At 38.5% G+C, this 20304-nt stretch overlaps 3 long non-coding RNA genes and 2 pseudogenes across 3 annotated transcripts; 2 read left to right on the top strand and 3 right to left on the bottom strand.

Annotated features, from left to right (window-relative positions):
- Window positions 1-330: 330 nt before the first annotated feature.
- LOC134220450 (uncharacterized) lies at window positions 331-1559 on the bottom strand. Its single transcript, XR_009981906.1, has 2 exons — window positions 1418-1559; window positions 331-1349 (listed from the first exon to the last, which is right to left on the bottom strand). It is a non-coding gene; the product is annotated as an uncharacterized LOC134220450 (long non-coding RNA).
- Window positions 1560-2004: 445 nt separating this feature from the next.
- On the top strand, window positions 2005-2652 carry LOC134221783 (ER membrane protein complex subunit 3-like; annotated as a pseudogene).
- A 1738-nt stretch (window positions 2653-4390) lies between these two features.
- Window positions 4391-5542, top strand: LOC134220550 (uncharacterized). The gene is made up of 2 exons (XR_009981946.1): window positions 4391-4454; window positions 4523-5542. It is a non-coding gene; the product is annotated as an uncharacterized LOC134220550 (long non-coding RNA).
- A 6050-nt stretch (window positions 5543-11592) lies between these two features.
- LOC134227524 (uncharacterized) lies at window positions 11593-13038 on the bottom strand. The gene is made up of 2 exons (XR_009983690.1): window positions 12339-13038; window positions 11593-12165 (listed from the first exon to the last, which is right to left on the bottom strand). It is a non-coding gene; the product is annotated as an uncharacterized LOC134227524 (long non-coding RNA).
- Window positions 13039-14245: 1207 nt separating this feature from the next.
- LOC134221782 (ER membrane protein complex subunit 3-like) lies at window positions 14246-14805 on the bottom strand (annotated as a pseudogene).
- Window positions 14806-20304: the final 5499 nt, after the last annotated feature.

The following is a 20304-nucleotide window of genomic DNA, read 5'->3' as shown; positions in this document are numbered from 1 at the left end:
ATATCGGCATCAACATTTCAAAAGGGCGAAACTGCTTTTGTAAACAAGTGCTTCTCACGTCGCTGGTGGGCTAATTTGTGCCAACCCACGCAATCCAGCGCCCTTGAATGAAAGAGGAGGATTCACTGCTTCTATCAGTGGTGTTGGATAGCGTGGTTAGGCTCTAATTAGCCCACCAGCGACGTGAGAAGCTCTTGTTTACTAAAGCAGTTTCGCCCTTTTGAAATGTTGGTGCCGATATGTAAAACAATACCTAATACAATTTCATGATTTCAATTCAGCGCTTCGTTCGCTAAGTCGCTTCTCACACCAAATGACTTCAGCTTATCCTTAGAAGGAGAACTTAAATAATAATTTTATTTTAATTATATTTTATTAATTATATTTTTTAACATACTTAGAAAACGTTCAAAATTCATACATGCCTCATCAATTCGTTTCACCTGCATCCGATCAGGATTCATTTGCTTCGCCATTATGATTATCGGAATGGTGAATTTCAAGGCTCCGTTTTCTCATCTTTTTGAAGTACGGTGTCGACTGGGCATAAAACTTCTTGATATCCCAGTAGTTGGTTTTTGCGCACGACAACCGCTTGGCCCATAAGATTATCTGCATCCCTCTCTTAGCCTGTGGACACTGGTTCAGTTCCCGAATCGATGTTGTCATAAGGATATCTTCCGGTACTATGCCCTGACGAGCAACAGGAGTACAGTAACTGCATCTGGTTTTTTGGTAGATTTCTAGCAGTAAAACACATCCTAAGAAAGAGCAGACATTCTTGCACACTGCACTGTCGTGTCTTCCGTATGACGTAAGTCGAAAAGCAGAAACCGTACGACGTGTAGGCCAAAGCGAATTAAGCAGAGATCTGGCCACAATATCAAAACCGTTTTCCGGAATGCAGGAAATCCCGAAATCCTTTAAATCCCGGCATTTGATAAATTGTTTTGTTTTAGCCAAATATTGGCAGAAGTACTGCATGAAGCAGGGATAACGTTTCTTAGCGCGCAGCACAGCCGTAATGTAAATGTTAATTGTGCTACCTACTACTCGTCATCGTCAAACCAGTTGTGTCGGTAGTACTCGCACTCGGTACCACATAAAGCGAATTCAGACGTTGGAAGAGCAGTTCCAGTTCCATAGCAGCGTTCATGGCATACACGTTATTCGGTCTTGCAGGGGCCACCGGTGTGACGGGGATCCACTAACTGATATAAATGAGAGTTGTCAGCTAGCGAACTTCCCAGGCAACTGATAGAAACAGGGTTAGGTCCGATTCTTCAAAAAGGCAGCTGTGTTGCCGCGTTGGAAGTCCAGATCCGATTGGATTCTCGTATACGGGCGTCCTGACCAAACGTAAAACAAATAGACCGAAGTAGTTTAATTTCTGTTGATAATTGCAATGGATATTTACCTACGAAGATCGCAACTGCAGGGAAAAATGGGTTGTGAGAACAAAACAAAATATTTATTAAACATGACAGATCTGGAGAAAAATATAAATATCAAATGCTGTCAATTATGCACGGCGACAAAAAGAAGCGGAAAAACTGAAAATTGACAGCATTTAATAGTATCTTTTCAAGTGTATACCTAGAACTCTACACACCGATGGAGACTTCAAGCGCAACACCGAAAAATTCCAAGTGCGATATCCCGGTTATTAGTTCCTGGTATAACCCAGTAATTTCAACAGCAATATTTAACATTACCGAGTTGTCAGCATAAACGAGAAATGTCAAATAAACATTAAAGTCGGTAATAAAAATAGTTTGTTTATGTGAACATAACTGAGTTAGTCAGTAAATGAGAATGTATGTTTTGGAAAATATTTTACTGATTGTACAGTATATCTAATCAATGCGCTTTCGCATGAATAATAATTAAGTACTATGAAGAAATTTCAGGGGTTTTGTGATAAATTATGCTAGATTTTGTAAGTGGAATTTTATAATCTTGATCCAAAATTATACATGATGTAAAAAAATATGGCAGAGTTGGATGTTTCTGCAGATTCTGGTAATCACCTTTCTGGTCGGAATCATCCGCCAATACTTTTCAATGTTGATTTCATGCTACAAAAAACGAATTGACACACATTGAAGGTTTCTCCGTGAAAACGGCAAATACCTCACCCCGCAATCGTTCGCATTACTTCAACAATGAGGAAACGAGTTATTTCACGACAAGGATACGGGCTCCATCCAGTCCCATTTAATCCGCAATGTTGTCCGATATGGTCAAGGGTTACTTCATCAACGTTTTACCGTTGATAGTAATCGATGGTTGCATCAATTGGATGTTCTCCGCGTTCTTGACGATGAATGTTCCATTGCCGTTGACGTTGCGCTTCAAGCCGATGCTGCAGCGGGGTATCGAATTGGTCTCGTGTTCGGTCTGAGAAGCATCTACATACCTACTGGTTCTGGGAGAAAACAATGCCGCTGATCAGACGCAAACCATGCAAGACCAAATGTCCGGAACAGCGGTAGCCATGCCGCAGGATCCCAAAGCCGCATTCAAAACAAAGTGAGAAGCGCTCGAAAGTACCAGAATGCTCTGACGAACATTGTAACAGAGATGCTGATGGCGGCCAGTGGCGTATCTCCGTCGGATGCTGTCTACCACAGCCGAGGAGGCTGCTCTTAAAAACTAGAATCGAGCCTGAATATGGAAATTAGTTGTTGTTTTTAATTTGTTGTCGATTATTTTGCATACATTGTAAATGCAAAGTTGAGACTTTAGAGACTTGTGTCCGACAAAATAATTTTCAAATTGGTAAATAACTAAGTAAACAACAGCAAAGGGCTCTACAATTGCGTTCAGTATTTTTCTAATAACTAGGTAGTCGGTAAATTTTCGTTTTTCATCGGTTGATATGTACCGACTTTTTGGGCAGTTCAGCAATTTACGAATTTAATGATTTGTTCAGTAAAAATAAGTAAACGTCAGAGCGATAAACATATTTTTTTACCGAAATTCGGGAATTTATTACTGACAATCATTGGAGGTCTATTAAAAAACTTGAATTTCAGTAAAAAATAAATTTTACAGTTGAAACTCAGCAAACAAAATACCGAACATTGAAATGCTAGTTAAGTGTGTACACCTTCCGACACTGTATAAGACTGACTGGACCATTCCAAGAGAGCATCTCAAGTACCCACCATCAAGCGCATTTCATACATGAGTATGTGTGAGCTACTGTACCACAGGTCAGAATCAACATCGCTATTTTTGCACTTCTGAAAGCCGTTTCTCATTTTGCGAAGTCCTCCCGCAGTTTTAGCTCGAGTTTCAGTCCACACAAATTCACTGCTTTAATTACTGAAATTTTCTTACAAAGCTATTTCACCGCAAGGGAAACGACACAAGTTTTTTAAGCCGAAAAATCCCAAAGAAGACTGCATATTCCGCAAAAACGACGGCATATTTTTTGCGGATTTTGGCGTCTTTTCCGGGATTCTTCGCTTGGAAAAACTTGTGACGTCCTGCTTGCTTTCCACAATGAATTATCAACACCAATTGACGAGCACTCTTATGTTCTTATTTTGCGATACTGCAGACGAGGCATCTCCTCCGGTGAGATGATCGTTTTCGATCATTTCTGGTTATTTTTAATTTCAACTGGATTGCGTTCAAGTTTTCCAGCGTGCAAAAACTTTCACTATCCGTTTGTATGTCGTCGAATGGCGGGTCTACGGGGTCGACAAAAGGAACAACCATTAAAATAAACAATATATATTACACAGAAAATCTCAGTTTCTTACATTTGTTCATATACTTTATTTATAAATTAATTATTTGACCGAAAAATGCGGCAACTGGATCGGAATACACCAAGCGCGAAAATAGAATATCAACAGACAGAATACAAAAGCAAAATAAGTTTGCGTTATTCTGCCATAGTATAAATTTTAATTATAAATAGTATACATTTTTATAAATGCTAAGCGCTTATAATCTTAGGCTTTGGTCCGATTCGTGAATTAAAATCGAATTAAACTTAAAAGTGACAGTTCGAAAATTATGATATCCCCCGCTCATAAAAATGGCTGGTGCTACCCAGCAAGACCTCACAAAACATCTATCAAAAATGATTCAATATCTGCCAAAAATAATCATGCTCCGCGGGCAGGGTTATTTGGAAATTATTGAACTGTCATTTTTAAGTTCACTGAGAAACCAAACCAGGAAATAATAACCGGGATATCGCACTTGGAATTTTTCGGTGTTGCGCTTGAAGTCTCCATCGGTGTGTAGAGTTCTAGGTATACACTTGAAAAGATACTATTAAATGCTGTCAATTTTCAGTTTTTCCGCTTCTTTTTGTCGCCGTGCATAATTGACAGCATTTGATATTTATATTTTTCTCCAGATCTGTCATGTTTAATAAATATTTTGTTTTTGTTCTCACAACCCATTCTTCCCTGCAGTTGCGATCTTCGTAGGTAAATATCCATTGCAATTATCAACAGAAATTAAACTACTTCGGTCTATTTGTTTTACGTTTGGTCAGGACGCCCGTATAGGAGAATCCAATCGGATCTGGACTTCCAACGCGGCAACACAGCTGCCTTTTTGAAGAATCGGACCTAACCCTGTTCCTATCAGTTGCCTGGGAAGTTCGCTAGCTGACAACTCTCATTTATATCAGTTAGTGGATCCCCGTCACACCGGTGGCCCCTGCAAGACCGAATAACCTGTATGCCATGAACGCTGCTATGGCACTGGAACTGCTCTTCCAACGTCTGAATTCGCTTTATGTGGTACCGAGTGCGAGTACTACCGACACAACTGGTTTGACGATGACGAGTAAAAGGTAGCACAATTAACATTTACATTACGGCTGTGCTGCGCGCTAAGAAACGTTACCCCTGCTTCATGCAGTACTTCTGCCAATATTTGGCTAAAACGAAACAATTTATCAAATGCCGGGATTTAAAGGATTTCGGGATTTCCTGCATTCCGGAAAACGGTTTTGATATTGTGGCCAGATCTCTGCTTAATTCGCTTTGGCCTACACGTCGTACGGTTTCTGCTTTTCGACTTACGTCATACGGAAGACACGACAGTGTAGTGTGCAAGAATGTCTGCTCTTTCTTAGGGTGTGTTTTAATGCTAGAAATCTACCACAAAACCCGATGCAGTTACTGTACTCCTGTTGCTCGTCAGGGCATAGTACCGGAAGATATCCTTATGACAACATCGATTCGGGAACTGAACCAGTGTCCACAGGCTAAGATGAGGGATGCAGATAATCTTATGGGCCAAGCGGTTGTCGTGCGCAAAAACCAACTACTGGGATATCAAGAAGTTTTATGCCCAGTCGACACCGTACTTCAAAAAGATGAGAAAACGGAGCCTTGAAATTCACCATTCCGATAATCATAATGGCGAAGCAAATGAATCCTGATCGGATGCAGGTGAAACGAATTGATGAGGCATGTATGAATTTTGAACGTTTTCTAAGTATGTTAAAAAATATAATTAATAAAATATAATTAAAATAAAATTATTATTTAAGTTCTCCTTCTAAGGATAAGCTGAAGTCATTTGGTGTGAGAAGCGACTTAGCGAACGAAGCGCTGAATTGAAATCATGAAATTGTATTAGGTATTGTTTTACATATCGGCACCAACATTTCAAAAGGGCGAAACTGCTTTAGTAAACAAGAGCTTCTCACGTCGCTGGTGGGCTAATTAGAGCCTAACCACGCTATCCAACACCACTGATAGAAGCAGTGAATCCTCCTCTTTCATTCAAGGGCGCTGGATTGCGTGGGTTGGCACAAATTAGCCCACCAGCGACGTGAGAAGCACTTGTTTACAAAAGCAGTTTCGCCCTTTTGAAATGTTGATGCCGATATGTTCACCCATATTCTTGTTTACGTACGAACGTGCTTTCGAACGAAAGTTGAAGTGCATTCTCGTTTACGCCAGCAAAATCAAATGGAGAAACGGTTCGACCGTAAACAAGAATGAGGGTGGTTATGTATATTGTTTTACATCTAATCATAGTCTAAAATCACAATTTCATCTAAATGATTTTTTCATTTTATCAAAAGCAATATCCATAAATTACGCAACGCTTAGGCTTGGGATGGGAGGGGGTGCGAGATTTATGACGATTCATGCATTTTTTTAGAGGATTCATACAAAAATTGCCAAAATGGGTGAAATGGCCAAATTTTGCGTTACGTAACTAGTGGACTTTCTTTAAGGAGAATTCCTTTGTTTACGCCACGTGAAACCTGATATATTTTTACCTCCTTAGTTTTTTGGTATTAAAAAAAACATTAAACATTCCACAATATACTTTCAGTAAACATCAACTAAACGTTATTAGATCCCTCTTGTGTTAATAAATACTTAAAACACATGATTGGAAAAGTGCGTACTCTTACCCTACCCAATCCGCACTCTTATCCCACCGGTGGGGTAAGAGTGCGTTTTTGAGGTGTCTTGCAATAAGGGCTCTGCTAAAACGAATTTAATCATATCCATTATTTTTTCACTGGGTAACATAAAGGAAGAGTATACTAATCGTCGACATTGATTTGATATGCAGAAGGTTGTTTGATAAGGTCCCCATGCTCGATTGAAAACTAAGTGCGTACTATTGTCCCACTCTACTCTATGCTAGAACCATTCAAGCAAGCTACCAATCAACCAAGCAATCAATCAACCATTCAAGCAACCAACAAAACAACATATCAACCAATCAACAGACCAACCAATCAAGCAACCAATCAACCAAATAACCAATCAATTAAGCAACCAACCAACTAATCAACCAATCAAGCAACCAATCATTCAAGCAAGCTACTAATCAACCAAGTAATTAAGCAACCAACCAACTAATCAACCCATCAAGCAACCAACCACCAATCAAGCATCCAACCAACTAATCAGCCAATCAAGCCTTGGTCCAACCAACTAATCAACCATTCCAGCATGCAACCAATCAAGCAACCAACCAATAATTAAACTAACCACCCTATCAGCCATTCAAGCAACCGACCAACCAACTAACCCAGCAATCAACCATTCAAGGAAGCTACCAATCAATCAACCAACTAACCAAGCAATCAACCAACAATCAAGCAACCAACCATTCTACCAACTAACAAATCAAGCAGCAACCAATCAAACGACCAATCATTCAAGCAAGCTACCAATCCACCAAGCAATCAATCAACCAACCAATTAATCAACCAACCAATCAGCCATTCAAGCAATCAACAAAACAACTAATCTTATGTACCAAGCGGTAGTCGTCAAAGATGAGGAAACGGAGTCTTGAAATTCATCATTCCGATAATCATAATGGCGAAGCAAATGAATCCTGATCGGATGCAGGTGAAACGAATTGATGAGGCATGTATGAATTTTGAACGTTTTCTAAGTATGTATACGAAGAGAACTAATTCAAGAGCCGGTATGGCCCGAGGTATGATTAAGATTATAATATGGTCAAGCAAAATCTGTTCGAGTTGAGGATATCCTCGTGTCTGTAAGACCGAGAGCAATAGAATGAATTGCCTGGGGGAAAAACCTACCAAAGAGGCGAATCCCATCAACTAAATAACCAACAAATCCAGCAACCAACCAACCAATTCAGCAAGCTACCAATCAACCAACCAACTAATCAACCAATCAAGCAATCAACCAACTAATCAATCAATCAAGCAACCAACCAATCAGCCATTCAAGCGACCAACAAAACAACTAATCAACTAACCAGCCGACGAACCAATCAATCAACCAGTCAAGCAACCTACCAACCAATCAAGCAACCAACCATCCAACAGTTCTACCAAATACCAACTAATCAAGCAATCATGCAACTAATCAACCAATCAAGCAACCAACCAACTAATCAACCAATCAAGCAACCAACAAAACAACTAACCAACTTACCAACCGACCAACTAATCAAGTAACCAGTCAATCAACTTGTCAAGCAACTAATCAACCAAATAACTAACCAATCAAGCAACCAACCAACTGATCAACCCATCAAGCAACCAACCAACAATCAACCAACCAATCAAGCATCCAACCAACTAATCAACCAATCAAGCAACCAATCATTCAAGCAAGCTACTAATCAACCAAGTAATTAAGCAACCAACCAACTAATCAACCCATCAAGCAACCAACCACCAATCAAGCATCCAACCAACTAATCAGCCAATCAAGCCTTGGTCCAACCAACTAATCAACCATTCCAGCATGCAACCAATCAAGCAACCAACCAATAATTAAACTAACCACCCAATCAGCCATTCAAGCAACCAACAAAACAACTAATCAACTAACCAGCCGACCAACCAATCAATCAACCAATCAAGCAATCAATCAACTAAATAACCAACCGACCAACTAATCAAGCAACCAATCAATCAACCAGTCAAGCAACCTACCAACCAATCAAGCAACCAACCAACTAATCAACCAATCAAGCAACTAACATAACAACTATCCAGCCGATCAACCAATCAAGAAACCAATCAATCAGCCAGTCAAGCAACCAATCAACTAATCAACCAATCAAGCAACCAACCAACAATCAAGCAATCAACCAACTAATAAACCAATCAACTAAATAACCAACCAATCAAGCAAGCAATCAATCAACCAACCAACTAATCAATCAAACAAGCAACCAACTAACAAATCAAGCAGCAACCAACCAATGAATCATTTAATCAACCAACCATCAAAGCAACCAACAAAACAACTAATCAACTAATTAGCCGACCAACCATTCAAACAACCAGTAGAGCAAACCAATCAACCAAATACCAACCAATTAAGCTACCAACCGACTAATCCAGCAATCAGCCATTCAAGCAAGCTACCAATCAACCAAGCAATCAAGCAACCAACCAACTAATTAACCAACCAAGCAACCAACAAAACCACATCAACTAACCAACCGACCAACCAATCAATCAATCAGTCAAGCAACCAATCAACCAAAGTACCAACCAATCAAGCAATTAACCAACAATGAAACAACCTACCAATCAACCATTCTACAAACTAGCAAATCAAGCAACCAACCAACCAATAACCAATCAAGCATCCAATCAACTAAATAACCAACCACTCAACTAACCAACCAATCCAGCAACCAACCAATCAAGCAAGCTACCAATCAACTTATTAACCAATCAACCAAGCAACCAAAAAACAACTATTTAAACAACGAGCCGAATAACCAATCAAGCAACCAATCCATTAACCATTCAAGCAAGCTACCAATCAACCAAGCAATCGTTCAACCAACCAACTAACCAACCAATCAAGCAACCAACAAATAATCCAGCAACCAACCAACTAATCAACCAATCAAACAACCAACAAAACAACATATCAACCTACCAGCCGACCAACCAATCAACTAAACAACCTGATTGGTTGGTTCGATTGGCAACCAACCAACAATCAAGCAACTAACCAATCAATCATTCTACCAATTTACAAATCAAGCAGCAACCAATCAAACAATCAACCAAATAACCAACCAATCAATTAACCAACCAATTAAACAATCTACCAATCAACCAATCAATTAATCAACCAATCAAATAATCAAGCAATCAACAAAACAGTTTATCAACAGCCGACCAACCAATCAAGCAACCAATCAACCAAATTATCAACCAATTAAGTTATCAATTGGGTTGTTTAGGGTATATATGTTTTTACATATTCTAAATCTTCATAAAAATATGAGCTGAACCTTAATTTTTCATAATTTTGGAGCCCCGGAACTATTTTTAATTTGCATTTTAAATTTGTATGGGACTAAAATTTGTTCTTATGCTGCATGGGCCCAATGTCATTCTATGAATGTTAGTGTCATTCTATCGATTGAAATGGCTTATTGTTTGCTGTATAAAAATGTAAATAAAAGGTTTACAAACAAAATAAAAAAATGTTGGAGATCAGGACAACATGCTCTTTATGTTAAACTATAAAAAACCTCATATTTTTCTTTGCTAAACAACCCAATTAACAATGAAGCAACCAACCATTCAACCATTCTTCCAACTTACAAATCAAGCAGCAACTAAATAACCAATCAATCAACTAACCAATAAAGCATGTTACCAAATTACTTATTAAACAAGCAACCAATAAAACAACTAATCAACTAACCAGCCGACTAACCAATCAAGCAACCAACCAATCAACCATACTACCAACTAACAAATTAAACAGCAACCAACCAAATAATCATCTAAACAATCAAGCAACCAAGCAATCAACAAAACAACTTATCAACTAATCAGCCGACCAACCAATCAAGCAAACCAATCAACTAAATAACCACAACCAATCAATCAACCAGTAAAGCAACCAATCAACCAAATTAGCAATCAACCATCAATCAATCAACTAATCCAGCAATCAACTAATCAACCAACCAACTAATCAACAAATCAAGCAACCAACCAATCAACCATTCAAGCAACCAACAAAACAACTAATCAACTAACCAACCAATCAATCAATTAAGCTATTAATCAACCAATTATGCAAACAACCATTCAACCAACTAACAAATCAAGCAACCAGTCAACCAATCAAGCAACCAACCATTCAACCATTCAAGCAAGCTATACCATACCAATCAATCAAGCAACTTAGCAACCAAGGAGGCAATCAATAAATTTGTCGAGCTGAATCGATTATGTGTAACAATATGGATCTTCGGGCCTCCCAACAAAAGTTCATTTTGAAGTGAATATAATTGTAAATATAATATTTATTGAATAAATGTCATCGTGCATTTTACGCGACAATATTATTTAATGTGCTAGCACCGCTGTAACCTTATCTTCCGTTGCTGCAAGCCGGTGTTTGAGGCGGTGGGCACACATTTTATGTTCTGGAATAGAGTTTTATTTTGTGCCACATGGCCAATTAGCTTTCGTACAAGTTCTTCCAGGCCATATGATGCACCGCAGGTTTTGCAATTGTAGAACTTGGAACAAACAGCAAACTGTGTCGATGGTTCTTGTCTTATCTTTATCTTACTTTTTCCTTCTTCTTTCTTCTGTTTTTCTTCAATCTTTCATCTTTTTTCTTTCTTCCTTCTTCCGTCTTCTCTCTCCCTTCTGCCATTTACTTCTTCCTTGCTTGTTCTTGCTACATCATTATTCCTTCTTCCATCTTTATCTTACTTTTCCTACTTCCTTTTTCTTTCTTACTTCTCTCCCTTACTATCCAACCACTTAACATAGTTGGTACGATAAATAAAAAAATATATAGCATAGACTATAATATTCTCGACAGCCTTTTGCGCTTTGGATCATCTCTTCTATGACCCATGTTCAGAGCAATTCATTAGCAATAGCATAATTGATAAATAGGGGGAAAGACGGCTTTGGCAGGTTTTGTTCTATTATTGGCAGGGGGGTTTTTGTCGACCAAATTTTATGAAATTTGGCCACAATATTTTTTGATATGCAAAGAATGTTTAGGCCAAATTTAAGCCTAGTAAGTCATAAAAAACCCCTTGCCAATAATAGAACAAAACCTGCCAAAGCCGTCATTCCCCCTATGTAAGTAATTTTTAAATCTTTCTGTAAAAACTTGTTCATGAATTTCGGGTCTTCAATGTGTTCGATAGACATATTTATATTAATCAACTACATTTATGAAATGGACTAGTTACTTGACGATGTTTCTTTCACATTTCGAGTCGTCATGTTGTTGGGACGATTTCGGTACATCCAGCGTATTCGTTATCTTCTAAGGAGCTGCCAATTCTACTTTTACACTTTTACTGTGCGGTGCAGAAGGTTTGTGCCTTGATTCCACGTAAAATTAGGTAACACTAATGGCATTCGATTATTTTCGTGCTGTGAAGCCTTGAAAGCCCTGCTGAAATTATATGCTGTTCCATTGTCTTTCTCGATGGGGAATTGTAACAAAGTAGTCGACAAGTTTGCGATTCCGCTATGACTTCGCGGAACGCAAACAGATCATCGTGTCCGGTTGCAATGGGTAATTGAGTGGCAACTTGCTCCATCGTCCAGCTTCATTAGGGAGCGTTTGTCGGTGATGTTCCGGATAAATGCAAAGATAAATGTGATCCAAAGGCGGAGTTCTCCGATAGCGGTGAAGTTAAACTCCTCCAGAGCTGCGGAAAAAATGAAACGTAAAATGGTTTGTGGTTGCGAGTTTCCAAAATCAGCAGGAGGGTATACACTGGAGATAATTTCAGCTGTCTGGGAATATTGTTTCGGTTTAAACATCATGAGAGAAACTATCAACCGAGGATGACTAAATCCAAGCTACAAATTTGTGACTTACCTTCCCTGGTAACTCTCGTTTGCCGTAACTTTCCATCACCGCAGTGTATTAGTCCCGGTGACGGTTTTGGCCTCGCATTATCCACAGCTCGGCCAGCACTTTGCACTTCCGACGCAGGGCATATAGCACCAACACGTTTGAACTCTAGTCAGCCCGAGCCTTGGGGTAGCGCTGTAGTAGCTGCGGTACTGCGGGTGGTTCATGCACCGGTCCAGTTCTTGCGTAACAAATTCCGCTTTGTATACCTCCGCCAGAACTATTTCACCGTCCAAGCGATAAAATTGAGCTAACTTTTCACGACTCAGCAGTAGCATCGATTTCGCTGGACTGTAGACCACATCGAGGATAGCCGCTTTGTTCATTTTTTAAAGATTTAAAGATAAGACCATTACGGGTAGATTGAGATAAGTGATTCCAGGGTCGAGTTCGGAATCGTTCTGCGACGGTGTACGAAAGAGAAACTTGGCCAGATTTTTAGGTCCGGGAACCGTAAATAAAATAAACGCAAAGATTGAGGTTATTACCTCAGACAGAAATCTGTCAAAACTCACAGCAAAAAAGTCTACACTTACCAAAACACTTTCAAATAAATTTACCAAAATGTGAGTAAAATACACTAGCGCCTCTGGCGGTGCTGGTCTCGTGAGCTCTTCTGGGTTGCATGAATTTTTAATCGGTTCTTCGGGACAATCACGTCCCGGTTATTGGTTCCTGGTTATACGTAGTCCAAAAACTCAGTAAAATTTCACCGACTCCGGTAAAATCAAGTAGCTGTGTACAGTTCGGTCGGTCACTGTTAGTGTCGCTGCTAACAAACTCCATCAGTTCACCGGTCACCACAAGATGGCGACGAGGATAACGAATCCACAGCAGTAAAACAAAGTTCCGCGAGTTTCAATATTACAAGAGGTGAATCTAGTGATTTTTCTTTCAATTTTCCAAAAGTGCAGTAAAAAGGTAATTTTCTGCCACCGGAATAATTTTGAAAAAGGTATTTTATTCTATCTCAGAACTTGTGTAAAAACGTAATAGAAGTAAAAATCACGCCATTTTGTTTTACCGATTGAGGCGTCTACCAGTGAAGATGGGGGATAATTGATACTCTCACGAAAAATTCCTATAATGATGCTTCCGAAAGAAAAAGTTGATAAAGAAATTTTTGTGATATGCAGTGCCTCCGGATCATACTGGATTACAAAAAAAAAAACTCATGGATTATCTTACCAAATTAACAAGTTAATTAGGTGTTGGATTAAGCGGATAAATGCTACGGCCAAGCGCAAAACAGTGTTGGGTTTCCAATTTTGTCTGACGCCACTAGAGACGCCATGCCACCATTTTGTGAAAAAAAAAATTAGTCCAACTACACACTTAACTAGCATTTCAATGTTCGGTATTTTGTTTGCTGAGTTTCAACTGTAAAATTTATTTTTTACTGAAATTCAAGTTTTTTAATAGACCTCCAATGATTGTCAGTAATAAATTCCCGAATTTCGGTAAAAAAATATGTTTATCGCTCTGACGTTTACTTATTTTTACTGAACAAATCATTAAATTCGTAAATTGCTGAACTGCCCAAAAAGTCGGTACATATCAACCGATGAAAAACGAAAATTTACCGACTACCTAGTTATTAGAAAAATACTGAACGCAATTGTAGAGCCCTTTGCTGTTGTTTACTTAGTTATTTACCAATTTGAAAATTATTTTGTCGGACACAAGTCTCTAAAGTCTCAACTTTGCATTTACAATGTATGCAAAATAATCGACAACAAATTAAAAACAACAACTAATTTCCATATTCAGACTCGATTCTAGTTTTTAAGAGCAGCCTCCTCGGCTGTGGTAGACAGCATCCGACGGAGATACGCCACTGGCCGCCATCAGCATCTCTGTTACAATGTTCGTCAGAGCATTCTGGTACTTTCGAGCGCTTCTCACTTTGCTTTGAATGCGGCTTTGGGATCCTGCGGCATGGCTACCGCTGTTCCGGACATTTGGTCTTGCATGGTTTGCGTCTGATCAGCGGCATTGTTTTCTCCCAGAACCAGTAGGTATGTAGATGCTTCTCAGACCGAACACGAGACCAATTCGATACCCGCTGCAGCATCGGCTTGAAGCGCAACGTCAACGGCAATGGAACATTCATCGTCAAGAACGCGGAGAACATCCAATTGATGCAGCCATCGATTACTATCAACGGTAAAACGTTGATGAAGTAACCCTTGACCATATCGGACAACATTGCGGATTAAATGGGACTGGATGGAGCCCGTATCCTTGTCGTGAAATAACTCGTTTCCTCATTGTTGAAGTAATGCGAACGATTGCGGGTGAGGTATTTGCCGTTTTCACGGAGAAACCTTCAATGTGTGTCAATTCGTTTTTTGTAGCATGAAATCAACATTGAAAAGTATTGGCGGATGATTCCGACCAGAAAGGTGATTACCAGAATCTGCAGAAACATCCAACTCTGCCATATTTTTTTACATCATGTATAATTTTGGATCAAGATTATAAAATTCCACTTACAAAATCTAGCATAATTTATCACAAAACCCCTGAAATTTCTTCATAGTACTTAATTATTATTCATGCGAAAGCGCATTGATTAGATATACTGTACAATCAGTAAAATATTTTCCAAAACATACATTCTCATTTACTGACTAACTCAGTTATGTTCACATAAACAAACTATTTTTATTACCGACTTTAATGTTTATTTGACATTTCTCGTTTATGCTGACAACTCGGTAATGTTAAATATTGCTGTTGAAATTACTGGGTTATCCGTAGTCCAAAAACTCAGTAAAATTTCACCGACTCCGGTAAAATCAAGTAGCTGTGTAAGTGCATGGAGAAAATTATGAAACAAATATAGCAATGAGCTTTGACGCCACTAGAGACGCCGACGCCAAGCCATCATTCTGTAAAAAGAAAAATAGTGCAACTAAGTATTTGTTAGTGCGTACGATCGAAAAGAGAGTAAGAGCAAATAGTTCTTAGTTAGTGTAAGTGTATGGAGAAAATTACGAAACAAATATAGCAAAGAGCTTTGAAGACGCTATTTTAAATAAGTGAGAATAGAAAATCATAGGTTGTATGGAAGAGAAAATTTTTGAATGTGAGGGTGTGAGTCATTGCAAATTTCACCATTACCACAGATGCTATTTTGGAATTAGTGAAATGATGTATCAGTATGTATAATAGCCTATTCAGATTGGGCTATTTATGACTTTGTTAAGTGAGAGGGTATCCAATTATTACGAGGTGTTCAGACTGCAGCAAGATAATATATCTTGACGTTTCCATGTTTCCTCATTTGCACGCTAATACAGGGTTGAATTCAAGGAGAGTTTTAAAATTTAATTTGCGAAATCAAGCATTTGTGTGGCGACAATCGAACATTTTTTTCTGAACGAAGTTTCTACGAAAAAAAAATATAAAAAAATATATGAAAAGGGATTTTTGAAGAATATTTGAAGCTCTCATTAAGGATAATGAGCGAAGCTACATTCATTAGTTGGGTGCGCCGTTCTTCGGGGAATCAGACTATTCCTCAATTTATTTTTAAGTTTAAAAAGTATTTTGATTCTGTACTATGATCGAACGGAGATTTGATAGAAAAATTTAGATAGGGGGAATGACGGCTTTGGCAGGTTTTGTTCTATTATTGGCAGGGGGGTTTTTTATGACTGACTAGGCTCAAATTTGGCCTAAACATTCTTTGCATATCAAAGAATATTGTGGCCTAATTTCATAAAATTTGGTCGACAAAAACCCCCCTGCCAATAATAGAACAAAACCTGCCAAAGCCGTCTTTCCCCCTACTTTTGGGAATTCTCACAAAGAAATAAAAAAAAGGACGATTGGACCAATTTTCAAGAAATATTATCGAACTAAAATGTATTTCCACCAGTATCTCCATGTATGAAGGGCAACTCAGCAATTTAATTTTTTTTCAAAAATGGAAACTGAACCATTGCGTTCTACTCGACAATCAATAATACAGCCGAGGGGTGCGCCACTCCCACGATAAGTCGTAGATGAAGCTTGTTTGGCATAAAGATTTTCGCGATTAGAATGATTTTTTTTGCGATGAAAATTTTTACCTGCGATTAACGCGATTGATCGCGATGAAAGCGCGATAGCAATGCGATAAACGCGTTGACAACACAGAACTGCTCGAAAACTATGACAACAAGAATTATGCAAAATGACATGACATTTATCGTTGTCAAATATTCGATAAGAATCATTTTGCAACAGTTTCGCTTCCAGTAAAACATTTACTTGCGTTGACCGCCCCTGTTAGTGTGTTCCCTGCTGCGTGCTCGCAGTTTTGCGTTCCGTTGATCACGTAGTTCCGATCGTATATAAGTCTTAGTGTTCCGGTACGTTCTTCACTGCTCGCGTGCAGCTTTCGCGTTCCGGTGGGTCACTTAGTTGACTACGGAATTGTTTATATTCTAACAGCGTCCGTGTTCCGATTCGATGTGTTTTTCACTGCTTGCAGCAGCTATTGGGTTTGGGTTAGTCACTACGGTTGACTACGGAAGATCCAAGTCTCTGGAAGTGTTTGTGTTCCGGTTTTTATGTGTTCTCAACACTATTCGCCCACGGCTTTGGCCTTCCGGTGGATCATTTGGTTGGATCCGAGCTTCACGCAATCACAGGCTGCCCAAGAGCATGGAAGTGCCGGAGGTAATGATTATAGATTATTTCCCAAATTAAAAATATGAAACAGCAATATATTGAACCGGCAGGTTATTTTCTGGAAAAACATGGAAAACTTCCTTCCTGAAGTGCACCATACCATCCCACCTTAAATGCATTATAGAGAGGACTGGCTTCGTAAACCCGGCCTTGGAAGACCTCACCGAAAGAGAAATAACAGGAATCGAGGCCGATGTTCGTGGGTTGTCGGATATCGCCAACCTCCCGGTGGGGGACCCACTGCTACGAAAGTATTTAGGAAAATATATAGAGAAACCAAAGGATTTCGTATTGATGAGCGGAGAGAAAGCGCTGCTGTTGAAGATTGCGGGGGCCGTAAAAGACAAAAGCTGGCCATTTTTCGTAAAAAACAAATCGCAGCGCTCGTCTCAGCAGGTCTAATCATTCGTATTATAATTAAATTTTCTGAACCCATAACTATTAAGACTTGTTTCATTCTACAAAATAACTTGAATTAAAATTAAAAGATACCGTTTCATTGAATAGATGTTTTATATGTCATATTGAAAAGCATTATGATTCCCCAGATAAGTTTGTTTTTCTACACTAATAAAAATCCACACATTTTTATTGGCAAAAATCTAAAGAAATTTACAAATAAATTTTATGTGTGCGTTAATAACCACCCGCTATGGGAAAATTCACATAAAGGTTATTATTGCGATTCTCTTCTAAAATTAGCATACTGGCTCAACGGTTACGCGCCGGGTCCCACGCGCCGAGTTGTGCGCCATGCAAAAAGTAAATAAAACAATGTCAAACAGATGTGAGCTTTCGGCGAGCTTTTCCACATTCGCTTCTAAGGTATGCAGCATATTGTTGTCCCTTTACAAAAAGATATTTTTTAGTGAAATTGATCGATTTTTAGTAGTTTTTTGCTTTTCTCTCGCCTGGGTTGCGTTTGGTTTATTGTTTGAGTGGATCTTATTAGTGAAATTGTGTTTAATTTGTGATGTAATATTCTTCACTTAAAGTGAGTGAGTACCACAATATGATAAAGTACCTTAGCGGCGCACAACTAAGCGAGGTAGAGGTGAATGAGCAAAATGCTATAATATCTTGAGAATCACAATAGTTAATAACGGTTATGTGTGTTTCCACATATATGCTATGCGAATTCACATAGCCGTTATGTGGGAAATGCTATAGTCAAAATTTATGTGTGCCACACATAATGGATATGATTGGATTTTTGTCATAAGGCAAACGAATCTAAACAATAAATTAACAAAAACAACAATAGGACATAATCCTGACATGGTATTAAACTCAAATGTAATGTATGTATGTTCAGGAACATTGAAAAATTGGTGGCAATATAGTTGCCACTGCTCGGCAAGCGGGACAACATTGGTGGCAATATAGTTGCCACTGCCCGGCAAGCGGGAAAACAGCCAACAACAAAAATAAATAAAAGATTTTAAAAAATTGGGTTTAACGTAAGACCAGTCAAATCAAGGCACGTTACATTTCTTAATGAAGAGTCCGAGTCGGAAAACGCATTATAAGTGAAAAAAAATTGTTTTGTGCTTTTATTCCCAAGGGGGGACCCTTGAAAAAAAAAAAAAAATTCGTCTAACACCTAAAAACCAAATATACAGAAAGGCAAAGCTTTTTTACGCTAATTACGCCATAATCTAAAACAGGAGATTCAAAATAATTAATACCAATGAGAAAAAATATATCTTTGTCGTTTTTTTAACGAATTATAAATGGAAATCCTTCTTCCACTCGAAACTTACGATCTGTTCGAAAAAAACTGTTCTCAAATTGACATTTCATTTTTTTTATGGCTCAAATTCATCTGGGAGATTACTAGGTAGCCAATAAAGCCACTACATAGAAAATAATAATTAGAGCTCTTGTTAATAAATAGAAAAACATATAATTTGTTCGTGGCAACATAGTTGCCACTGCCTTATAAAGGGTTAACGCACTGTGACTTTAAGCTTAGTTTGAGTTTAATTATTAAATGGTATATGTAGCTTAGAAGCAGATAGACGAAACATATGATATTGTTTATATTGGATGTGTCATTTCAGGTCCCTGTGGCATGTCAGGTTTTTCTCCAAATAGCTAACTTTGATACGAGATGCACGAACAATCATCGACGCGTTATGACATGCAGCATGGAATTCTTTTTTTCTACAATAAATATAATTTTGAAAAAGTATTACCGGCGCGTGCTTACTCGTTATTTGAATGCTGATACATTGACAGCTACATCAAACAACTGAAAACCGAAATACGCTGCTCGGTGCACAGGATGAAGAATTGACTACGCGATACTTCTGATTATATTATTATTATATAGATTATATGACCCATGGTGATGGAGGCAGTATTCACTATGATGGTGATTAAAAATAGGAGAAAAATTTCAAGGGGTATCGTTTGTATTGATTTATCGTGATTTTTATACATAGTTACAAATACATTTTCTATATTCAATTTTGTCAAACCATGCTCAGGTTGAAGAAATGATCACGCGACTCCTCTGACTAGGCCTCAGGAAAGGGACGTAATCGCACAGAGCTTTTACCAAGGAAGCAATGAATAATGCCATATTTAGCCTTGTCGGAACGTTGGAACGTTGTTTCGAATAAGTTACGAGATCGGTTTCGTAATCCAGTTTGTTGTATTAAGACCGCAACGACGTCAGAATTGAAGGTTATTTGCGCGGTGTTTGTCACTCGTCAATCGGTTTATCAGACGCTGAGGTATGAACGATGAAGTGGCCATCCTGCGTGGACAAAGAGAGGTTTACTACTATCGTTCTCAACTGGATGTATCAATCAATGGCCTTCCATCGTCATAATTATTACTAGTAATCCCCTCAATTGGAAACTAAAAACCGAAATCAAATGGTCGACATCGTTCCGCTATCAAATGCCTGAGTCTAAAAATGCTAAAAAAAAAGGTTATAAATTATTTAGTTTTCTTAAATTTGATTAATTGACAAAAAGAAAGGTAAAAACTGCTGTTGTCACCGATAACTGAATTCACATGCTCGAAAAAAAAAACAAGTCGTAACCCTGGTTGCTAGAGACGGAAAAGAGCTACTCGAATATGAATGGCATCGCTATTTCTGATTCGAGCAAAAAACAGTTGCGATAAAGCGCGATAAGGCGCGATAGGGTGCGATTATGCGATAAATATCGCGATTAAAAATATAGATACGATTAATTGCGATAATGAAGGTAATGGCTGCGATTAAGTGTGCAAT

Source organism: Armigeres subalbatus, chromosome 3, assembly GCF_024139115.2.
Source record: "Armigeres subalbatus isolate Guangzhou_Male chromosome 3, GZ_Asu_2, whole genome shotgun sequence".
Lineage (NCBI taxonomy): Eukaryota > Metazoa > Arthropoda > Insecta > Diptera > Culicidae > Armigeres > Armigeres subalbatus.
This window is presented reverse-complemented; position numbering and strand designations above follow the sequence as displayed.